Source organism: Pseudorca crassidens, chromosome 8, assembly GCF_039906515.1.
Source record: "Pseudorca crassidens isolate mPseCra1 chromosome 8, mPseCra1.hap1, whole genome shotgun sequence".
Classification (NCBI taxonomy): domain Eukaryota; kingdom Metazoa; phylum Chordata; class Mammalia; order Artiodactyla; family Delphinidae; genus Pseudorca; species Pseudorca crassidens.
Genome location: NC_090303.1, coordinates 55,718,134 through 55,728,213, shown reverse-complemented (window position 1 = coordinate 55,728,213; position 10,080 = coordinate 55,718,134). Strand labels below are relative to the sequence as shown.

Here is a 10,080-nt window from a genome sequence, read left to right as displayed (position 1 = left end):
CCTATTTGGAACATTCCATAATGCCCAGATATGAAATGTTCAGATAAATGTATGCAGTCTTCTATGACTGAGTGTTTTTCACTTATGCTTTCAAGGTTCGTCCATGTTGTAGCATGTATTAATACTTTATTCCTTTTTATTGTTGAATAACATTCCATTGTATGAATATACCACATTATGTTTATCCATTCATCAACAGATGGATATTTGGATTATTTCCACTTTTTGGCTACCATGAATATGCTGCAATAATTGTTCAAGAACAAGGTTTCTGTGTAAACACAGGTTTTCATGACTAATAAGTAATTAGCTAGGCGTTAAATTCCCAGGTTGTATGGTAATTCCATGTTTAACATTTTGAGGAACTGCCGAACTGTTTTCCAAAGCAGTTGTACCTCTATACACTTCTACCAGCAGTTCCACTTTCTCCTCATCCTCCCCAACATTTTTCATTATCTGACTTTTTAATCGTAGCCATCCTAGTGGGTATGAAGTTGTATCTCATAGTTTGATTTGCATTTCCTAAATGACTAATGATGTTGAACATTTTCTCATGTACTTATTGGCCATTTGTATATCTTCTTAGGAGAAATATCCGTTCAGAGCCTTTGCCCATTTTTAATTGGTTTGTCTTATTATTCAGTTGTAGGAGTTCTCACACTAACTACAAGTGCTTTAGCAGATACATGATTTGAAAATATTTCCCCCATTTTGTGGGTTGTTTCACTTTCTTGATAGTGTCTTTTGAAGCACAAAATACTGTAATTTAATGGAAACTCTCCTGGGCTTCCCTGGTGGCACAGTGGTTCAGAATACGTCTGCCAGTGCAGGGGACATGGGTTCAACCCCTGGTCCGGGAGGATCCCACATGCTGCAGAGCAGCTAAGCCCATATGCCACAGCTGCTGAGCCTGCACTCTAGAGCCCGCAGGCTACAACTGCTGAGCCCACATGCCACAACTGAGGAAGCCCGCGAGCCTAGAGCCTGTGCTCCGCAGCAGGGGAGGCCAACGCAGTGAGAAGCCCGCGTACTGCAACGAGGAGTGGCCCCCACTCACTGCAACTAGGGAAAGGCCTTGCGCAGCAATGAAGACCCAATGCAGCCATAAATAAATAAATAAATAAATAATAAATAGAAACTCGCAATCCTATTCCATGGATCTACATATCTATCCTTACGCCAGCACCCACTGTCTTGATTATCACTGCTTTATAGTAAGTTGGAAATTAGGAGTGTGATTCCTCCTATTTGTTCTCCTTTTTCAGTATTGTTTTGGCTATTCTGGGTCCATTCCATTTCCACACGAATTTTAGGATCAGCTTGTTAATTTCTGTAAAAACAGAAGCAAAGATTTTGATAGAGACTATGTTGAATCTCTAGGTAATTAAGTATTACCAACTTAACAATATTGTCTTCTGATGCATTAATATATCTTGGAGTTTATTTAGGTTTTCTTTACTTTCTTTCACCAATGTTTTGTAGTTTTAGTATACAAGTCTTACACTTCTTTTGTTAAATTTACTAATTATTTTTTATGATATTGTATACGAAATTGTTATAAAAATTTATAGGCTGCAGAAATGTAATTTATTTTTATGTAATGACCTTGTATCTGCAACCATGATGAACTGATTACTTCTAAAAGTTTTAAAATGGATTTCTTAAGATTCTCTGTGGACAAGATCAAGTCATCTGAGAATAGAAATAGTATTACACCTTTCTTTCCATCTGGATGCCTTTTATTTCTTTTTCTTGTCTAATTGTCCTAGCTAAAACCAATAGTACAATGTCCAAGAGAAGTGGCAGGAGTGGAGGCCTTGACTTGTTCCTTATCTTAGGAGAAATCATCCAGTCTTTTACCATTAAGTATGATGTTAGCTATGAGCGGTTTTTTTGTTTTTTGTTTTGGCTGCGCTGTGTCTTTGTCGCTGCAGGCAGGCTTTCTCTAGTTGTGGTGAGTGGAGGCTACTCTGTTGCAGTGTGCAGGCTTTTCATTGCGGTGGCTTCTCTTGTTGCGGCGCACAGGCTCTAAGCACGCCAACTTCAGTAGTCGTGGCTCACGGGCTCTAGAGGACAGGCTCAGTAGTTGTGGCGTAGGGGCTTAGTTGTTCCACAGCACGTGTGATCTTCCCAACCCAAGGCTCGAACCTATGTCCTCTGCATTGGCAGGTGGATTCTTAACCACTGCACCACCAGGGAAGCCCTAGCTATGAGTTATTAATGATACTATTTATCAGGTTGAGTAAACTCTTCATTATTAGTTTTTTATCATAAAAGGGGTATTGGATATTGTCAAATGCTTTTTCTGCATCTATTAAGATAAGATTTTTGTTTTTATTCTATTAATATAGTATATTACATTGATTTTCAAATATTAAACTGGCCTTGCATTCTTGAGATAAATCCCTGTTGTTCATTGTATGTTGCTAGATTTAGTTTGCTAGTATTTTGTTGAGAAATTTTGCATCTATATTCATAAGAGATATTGATCTATAGTTTTTATGTGTCTGTGAGATCTTTGTCTGGTAGAATTCACCATTCAGTCACTTAGCTTGGGCTTTCCTTGGTAAGAATTTTCTGATTTACTAATTCTTTCTCCTTATAGGTCTATTCAGATTTTCTTCTTCTTGTGCCAGTTTTTCAGGTTTGTGTCTTCCTAGAAATTTGTTCATTTCATCTGGGTTATCTATTTGTTGGTATAAGTGCTTCCTTACAATCTCTTTTACTTCTCTAAGGTCTATAGTGAAGTCCCTTCTTTAATTACTGATTCTCATAACTGGAGTCTTTTTTTTTTTTCCTTGGTCCATCTAGCTGAAATTTTTCTCAATTTTGTTGATGTTTTCAGAGAACTGACTTTTGGTCTCAATTTTCTTTATTGTTTTCCTGTTCTTTATTTCATTTATTTGTTTTAATCTTCATTATTTTCTTCCTTCTGCTTGCTTTTGGTTTAGTTTGCTCACCATTTTATCGTTTCTTAACTAGAGAGAAACTAAGGCTGTGTTAGGTTAGTGATTGACATCTTATTCCTTTATTAATATAAGCATTTACAGCTATAGATTTCTAAGCTCTGCTTTAGCTACATCCTGTAAGATTTGGTATATTGTGTTTTCATTTTCCTTCACCTCGAAGTATTTTCTAATTTATGCTATTTCTTTCTTTGATCCATTGGTTATTTAGAAGTGGTTTTTCTTTTTAATTTCCATATAGTTGTGAATTTTCTAAATTTCCTTGTTATTGATTTCTGATTTCCACTGTGATTAGAAAACAAACTTATGATTTAAATCCTTTTAAACTGTTTTGAGACTTGTTTTATGATTTCATATATAGTCCATCCTGTAGACTGTTCCATGTACACCTGAGAAGAACATGCATTCTGCTCTTTTGGGGTACAGTGTTTTAAAGTTGGCCTTTAATTTACAGTGCTGTTCATTTCTTCCATTTGTTTATCTTCTGCCTAGTTATTCAATCCACTATTAAACCTGAGGTAACAAAATCTCCAATTGTTATTGTTGAATTGTCTATTTCTCTCTTCAATTCTGTCAAGTTTTGCTTTATATATTTAGGACTCTGTTGTTAGATGTATATATGCACACATCTTTGTGATGTATTGACTTTTTTCCATTACAAAATATTTTTTATCTTTAGTAATAACTTTTGCCAAAGATTATTAGTGTAAGCACTACAGTTCTTTTGGGTACTGTTTGCATGGTATATCTTTTCCATCTCTCTACTCTTAATCTATTTGTATCTTTGAAACTAAATTGGGTCTTTTAAAAAAATTCTAATTCTTTAATCAATGTAATATATACTGTATATATTTTATATATATATATGGAAATGACATTAATAAACTATATGTGCAGTTTTCTACCTCATGTACAGGAAAGGAAACGTATAAACGTTGCACAGGATTTCACAGTCTGTTTAAAAAGCAAAGGATAAAGCCAGGTTTCCATTCTCTCTCTCTCTTTCTCACACACACACACACACAGTGATCCAGTAGTTCAAAGGACTCCAAACCTTAGAAGGGTCACAGGTAGTAGTGCTGAATATCACTGATAGACAAGGAAATATGTGCTCATTGTTAATATTGAGCCATCTGATATAGTGTGAAATTTAGGGTCTTGCCTAATTTATTTTTTCTTCTAATCAAGGAAGCTCTACCTACTAACTGTATAATGTCTTAAAAAGAAAGCATAACACTTTAGCTTATTCATTTTTTTAACCAATCATATTTGCATCATAAACTTTACCCCACTTGCTTACAATCCTTCTCTAAGGCTGCCAAATCTTCCCCTGGTGTCTGAGAACTCCCACACCTCTTCTGATATACCGATGTAGAAACACCCTCTTGGCATACATGCAGTCAAACCTGTGGTCTAGTAGGGTTAAGGCCTTCACAATTGCTGTGCTGTTGCTCAGCATGCAGATAGCCTTCTGGACTTCAGCCAGGTTAACTCCTGGCATCACCACGGATGGCTGATTGTTGATGGCCACCTTGAAACCATTTGGAAGCCAATCTATAAACTGAACAGAGCTCCTTGACTTCATGGCTGCAACTGTTGCATTCACACCCTTGGGAACAACATCCCCTTTGTATAGCAGGTAGCAGGCCATGTACTTCCCAAGTTGAGGATCACACTTAACCAGCTGGTTGGAGAACCCAAAGCAAGCAGTAGTGATGTCTGAAATGAAGAGCTGCTCCTGGTAGCTTCTGTCAGCAGACATGATGGGGGAAAGGGTTGTCACGGGGAAATATATTCTCAGATACGGTACTAATTTGTTCTGGAATTCAATTAGGTACCCATTCAAAGGCCCTTCAAACCAGAAGCAAGCAGTAACAGAAGACCCGTCAGCCTACTAATGCTAACAGAAGAGGTAGCATTATACACCAAGCATATGATGGCATATGTCACAGATGGCTTCATTGTCCACCATGCAGCTACAGTCTGTGTGCTCTTAGAGCTGTAAGACTCTACAGCAGTGAAGATACTGAAGGCTGAATATACAGATAACTCAATTTAGTCTTCCTGCTACATTCTATCATGAGCCACTCTATTAAGAGAGATGTAAATCCTGATTCAATGCTTCCTCCAAAGCTTCAGAAAGTCAGAAACTGTTCTGCCAGCTTTCTGACGCTCTCTAGTTGAAGGCAGACAATCTCTGACCCCATAGTGACCTCAGACATAGTTGTTACCACTACCCTCCTTTCTGCTAACATGCTGCTCTGGGTAAAAGAGTGACTGGTACTTCCCTGTATGAATCCCATCTCTAACAGTTGGTTCTAGGTTGGGAAGAGCGCTCTGGGCACATGATTCCCAGCTCTTGTCTCACAAAAGATGCATTCATATGCTCTATTTTAGCATTTTCCTACTGATCCTTTTTACTGCCAAGAATGACGCCATCTGGCTGAATTCCATACTCTAAGCAACAGAGTTTCCAGCACGTGCCCTCAATCTAGATGTCAGCTTGGCCAATATGAATGCAAAGGCACTCACTCCCTCATGCTAATCTGAAGGTGTCACCACCACTCTGTGGTTATGACATTAAAACTGCATCTCTTATAGACAGCACATAATTTGATCATATTTTAAAATATGTTTTTCCAGTTTCTATCTTTTGACTGGAAAATTTAATACACTTGTACTTAATGTAATTACTATAGCAGATTTACAGCTTTCATTTTGCTGTTTGTTTTCTGTATGTCTTGTATCTTTTTTCTCTGTATCTCCACCACTGTCTTCTTTATTGTTAGGTATTTCTAGTGTACCATTCCTTTGTTGTTTCCTCTACCATACTTCTGATTTTCTTAATGGTTGCACCAGTTATTACAATTAAAATCTTAACTTAAATCAATCTAGTTTGGATTAATACCAACTTAATTTCAATAGCAAACAAAAACTTTGCTCCAATATACCTCCATTTTCTCCCCTCTCCTTTGTCAGAAAAATTACATCTTTCCACATTATAAGGTCATTAACAGAGTCTTATAATTAATGCTTTATGCAGTTTTCTTTTAAATCAGATAGAAGAAAAGAGTTACAAACAAAAATACATTAATACTGTGTTTTATATTTACCCATGCATTTTCCTTAACCAGTGCTCTTTGTTTTTGTGTGTGAACTGAAGTTACCATGTGCTTTCATTTCAGCCTGAAAGACCCCTTTTTTGTTTTTGTAGGGCAGATATTCTAGTAACAAATTCTGTTTATCTAGGAATGGCTTAACATCATAAATCTAAATCTTAATAACTCCTTCATTTTTGCTGGATATACAATTCTTGTTTGACAAGGCTTTCTTTCTTTTAATGCTTTGAATACATCATCCAACTGAATTCTAGCCTCCATTTATTTCTGATGAAAAATCAGATGTTGCTCTTATTGAGGATGCCTTGTGGTCAGTAAATCATTTCTCTCTTGCTACTTTCAAGATTCTGTCCTTGGTTTTAGCTTTCAGTAGTTTGATTATGATGTGTCTAGCTGTGAGTCTCTTTGAGTTTATCCTACTTGGAATTTGATGAGCTTCTTATGTAGATTTATGTTTTCTGTCAAATTTGGAAATTTTTCAGCCATTATTTCTTCAATATTCCTTCTGTCCCTTTTTCTTCTCTCCTTCTAAGACTCCCCATTATGCTGTTGGTATGTTTGATGGTGTCTCATAGGCCTCTTAGTCTCTTCATTTTTCTTCATTCTTTTTTCTTTCTGTTCCTCCGTCTAGATGACTTAAATTGACCTACCTTTAAGTTCACAGATCTTTTCTTTTGTTAACTCAAATCTTCTGTTGAGCCCCTTTCATGATTTTTTTATTCTGGTTGTTGTACTTTTCAGCTCCCTAATTTATATTTGGTTCTTTCTTATAATTTCTATCTCTCTATTGGCATTCTCTATTTGGTTAAACATTATTCTCACACTTTCCTTTAATTCTTAGAAATGATTTCCTTTAGTTCTTTGAACATATTTTAATAGTTGATATAAAGTCTTTATGAACTTAAAGTCTGATATCTAACTTTCTCTAGGACAGTTTTTATTCGTTGCTTTTTTTCCTTGCATACAGACCATACTTCCCTGTTTCATGCCTCACCTTTTTTTTTTGCACAAAACTGGACATTTTAAACATAGCAATCTCCAACTTTGAAAATCATATTCCCCACACTCACCAACACAGAGATTGTTATTGCTAGTTGTTATTGATGACGATGATGATGTTTGCTTAGTGATTTTCCTGGACTAATTCTGTGAAGTCTGTATTCTTTTCATGTGCAACTTAGCTTCATTTGACAATTTTTGCCAGTGTTCTTGTTGCTTTTATGGAGGAGTAGATCTTCAGAGGTCCTTACATTCCAGAACTGCTTCCACATGTAGTTTTGATGGCAGAAGATATGGTTATACTAACAACTAAGAAATGATAAAGCATGTCATTTGTTGAGTTAAAAGAGAGATGCTAAAAGGAAACTTAACAAATACTGACATTTAAATATACAGTGAAATGACTTAGCACTGATACTATGAAATCTATGAAATGGACCAGAGGTTCCCCACAAATTTCTTTTGAGGAACAGTTTATACTCTTAATTCTCTCCTTTTCAATACTTTGATCTAAAACAAGATGTTTTCTTTGCCTCAATTACTTTAATGAAATATGCCATCCTTGACTTTTCTTTATTTCCATTATTTCCCAAATCATTCTCTCTAGTTAGCTATTTTATTCTAAAATAAACATGACTGTGTGATTCAGCTGCTCATAAATTTATAAGAGTCCCATCTCTTATAAGCAACTCATGACCCTCTATAATCTGTCCCCAAAATACCTTCTTAAGCTTTTTTTCTCAGCTACCCCATGAATATCCTATACTCCAGCCAAATTCTTGCCCTTTCCCAAATCTACCCTTTGAGCTTTCTTAATTTCCTTTGTATGGAATACCTTTTTCCAGTTCTAAGTAAGCAGAATACTACCGCACCTCTAGAATGAGTCAAACAGCTATCCTCCAAACTTATATTCCACTCTTCCCTTCCTCTTCTTTGTGAAGACATACATTTCATTCTTGTAGCTTATTATATACTGCATTATTCTCAGACTGCCCACAGGGCCGTGAACACATTTTTTTGCCTCTGTATTGCCCTTATACATATATACACATATCTCAAGAAACATCTGTGGCATTGAAGAGACACATGAATTTGTCTCTTTCCGCCACACATTAATACTTGCCATTTTAAAACAAGAAATAAAAATAAGTACTATCTAACTTGGTATGCCACAAAATCTGAAACTCTAGTTTCACAAGAGAGAAGTTGCTAGGTATTATGTGAAAAAACGGAGGTCTCATTGTCAATTTTGGTATATGCTGGCTAAATAAAACTAAACAGGTTTCCTTTCTGGAAAACATTTTAGAATCTTTACCCTCTAATATGCATGATCAATCTCCAATTTAGCATTCATTATTTTCCAAACAACTAATCACAGAATTCTTTTTGTAATGAACATCCCAAGGGACTAGTGTTCATTCAGGAGAACACATTTGGAAAATGATAATTCTTTATTTAAAATAGTGAGTATAAGTAAAGTGATCTATTCTTTGCCCTTTTAAATTATCCAAGTTTATTTTAAACCTAACTTCTGTGTCTTTATTACTTTATCAGGTAGAATTAAGTTCTGCTATAAAACAAGAAACCCAAAATGGAACAATAGCTTGAATGTGTGGCAACAGTTCTCTTTAGTATGTATTACAATGACTTAACAGTGCTTGTTAAAACACAGATTGCCAGGCTCCACCCAACCCCAGAGATTCTCATTTAAAAAATCTGGAGTGGAGCTGAGAATCTGCATTTCAAATAAGCCTCCAGGTGATACTGAGGCTGCTGATATAGGGATCACACTCTGATGTAAGGGTTTATTCTCTCAAATAACATGAAATCTTGAAACTAGTACAAAGGCTCCAGAATTATTAGGAACATCAGCTCCTTCTAACTTGCTGCTCCATCATCCTAGTTTCATGAGTTTCCTCAAGGTCACCTCATGATCCAAGAAGACTGCTCAAATTCTAACCACCACGTTAACTTCTAGGCAATAGGAAAGGGGTAAGGGTGAAAGGGCACATCTCCAAGCTAAGTCAGCTCCTTTTAAGGAGTCTTATTTGCAAAAATTTAGTCAAAAAGCTTCAACTAATAGAGAAGATGCTAAATGTAGTCTTTTAACCAAGTACACTGCCACCCCGAATAAAACTGCTATGTACTACTAAGGAAGAAAGAAAGACTAGATTTTGAATAGGCATCTAGAGACTCTAACATATTACTTTAGTCTACATACGCTTCAATCACCAAGTCCGACAGAACTGCCTAACTATTCCATAAATTGGACCCGTATGTTTCATCACTGTTTCTTTCTCCTCTGTACATCTTATTTTCATCGCTGCTCACCTACTTTATCATAATATCCTTCTGATCAGTCTCTCTACCACTTAACCTGGTAGTTGGTATAAGACAGATTTTGAGGGAGCTAAAGCTGTTTAAAATTCTTCAATGGCTCCACATTTCCTATAAAATTATAAGGTATGAGCATTTTATTACTTCATATAAAGCCCTCATCTACCTATATGACTATTCCCTATTAAACACACAAACTGTTTCTCCCTTCAGTGCTTTCATCATGCTTTCTCTGCTAGTAAGATACTCTTGATCGTCCTTCACCTTCACCACCCATCCTTTATGATTTAACTAAGGTAGTATCTCCTCCAGAAAGCTTTCCATGACACCCCTCTTCCATAAGATGAGTATCCCTCCTGTGTAATCACATAAAAGCTCTGTCCAGAACTATCATTAGATATTCTATACTGTATTATGAAGATCTGTTTAGATCTCTAACTTTCTCAATAGATTTATGTGCTTTTTAAGTGTAAGGACCACGTTTAACTTATCTTTATATTCCCAAAACTGGGTACAAAGCATATGCCAACTATCATCTGTTAAACAAAAGTATTACCCTTCATAATGAGCTGGCCTACATACTGGAAATCTGTGTAGGAGCTGTCCAACAATCTAATAACCTTTTCTATTACAAGTAACATAGTCGTACTATACAATTT

General features: G+C 36.1%; 1 pseudogene; it reads right to left on the bottom strand.

Moving 5' to 3' along the window:
- Positions 1-4,275: 4,275 nt before the first annotated feature.
- LOC137228705 (tubulin alpha chain-like 3) lies at positions 4,276-10,062 on the bottom strand (annotated as a pseudogene).
- Between the last annotated feature and the right edge of the window lie 18 nt (positions 10,063-10,080).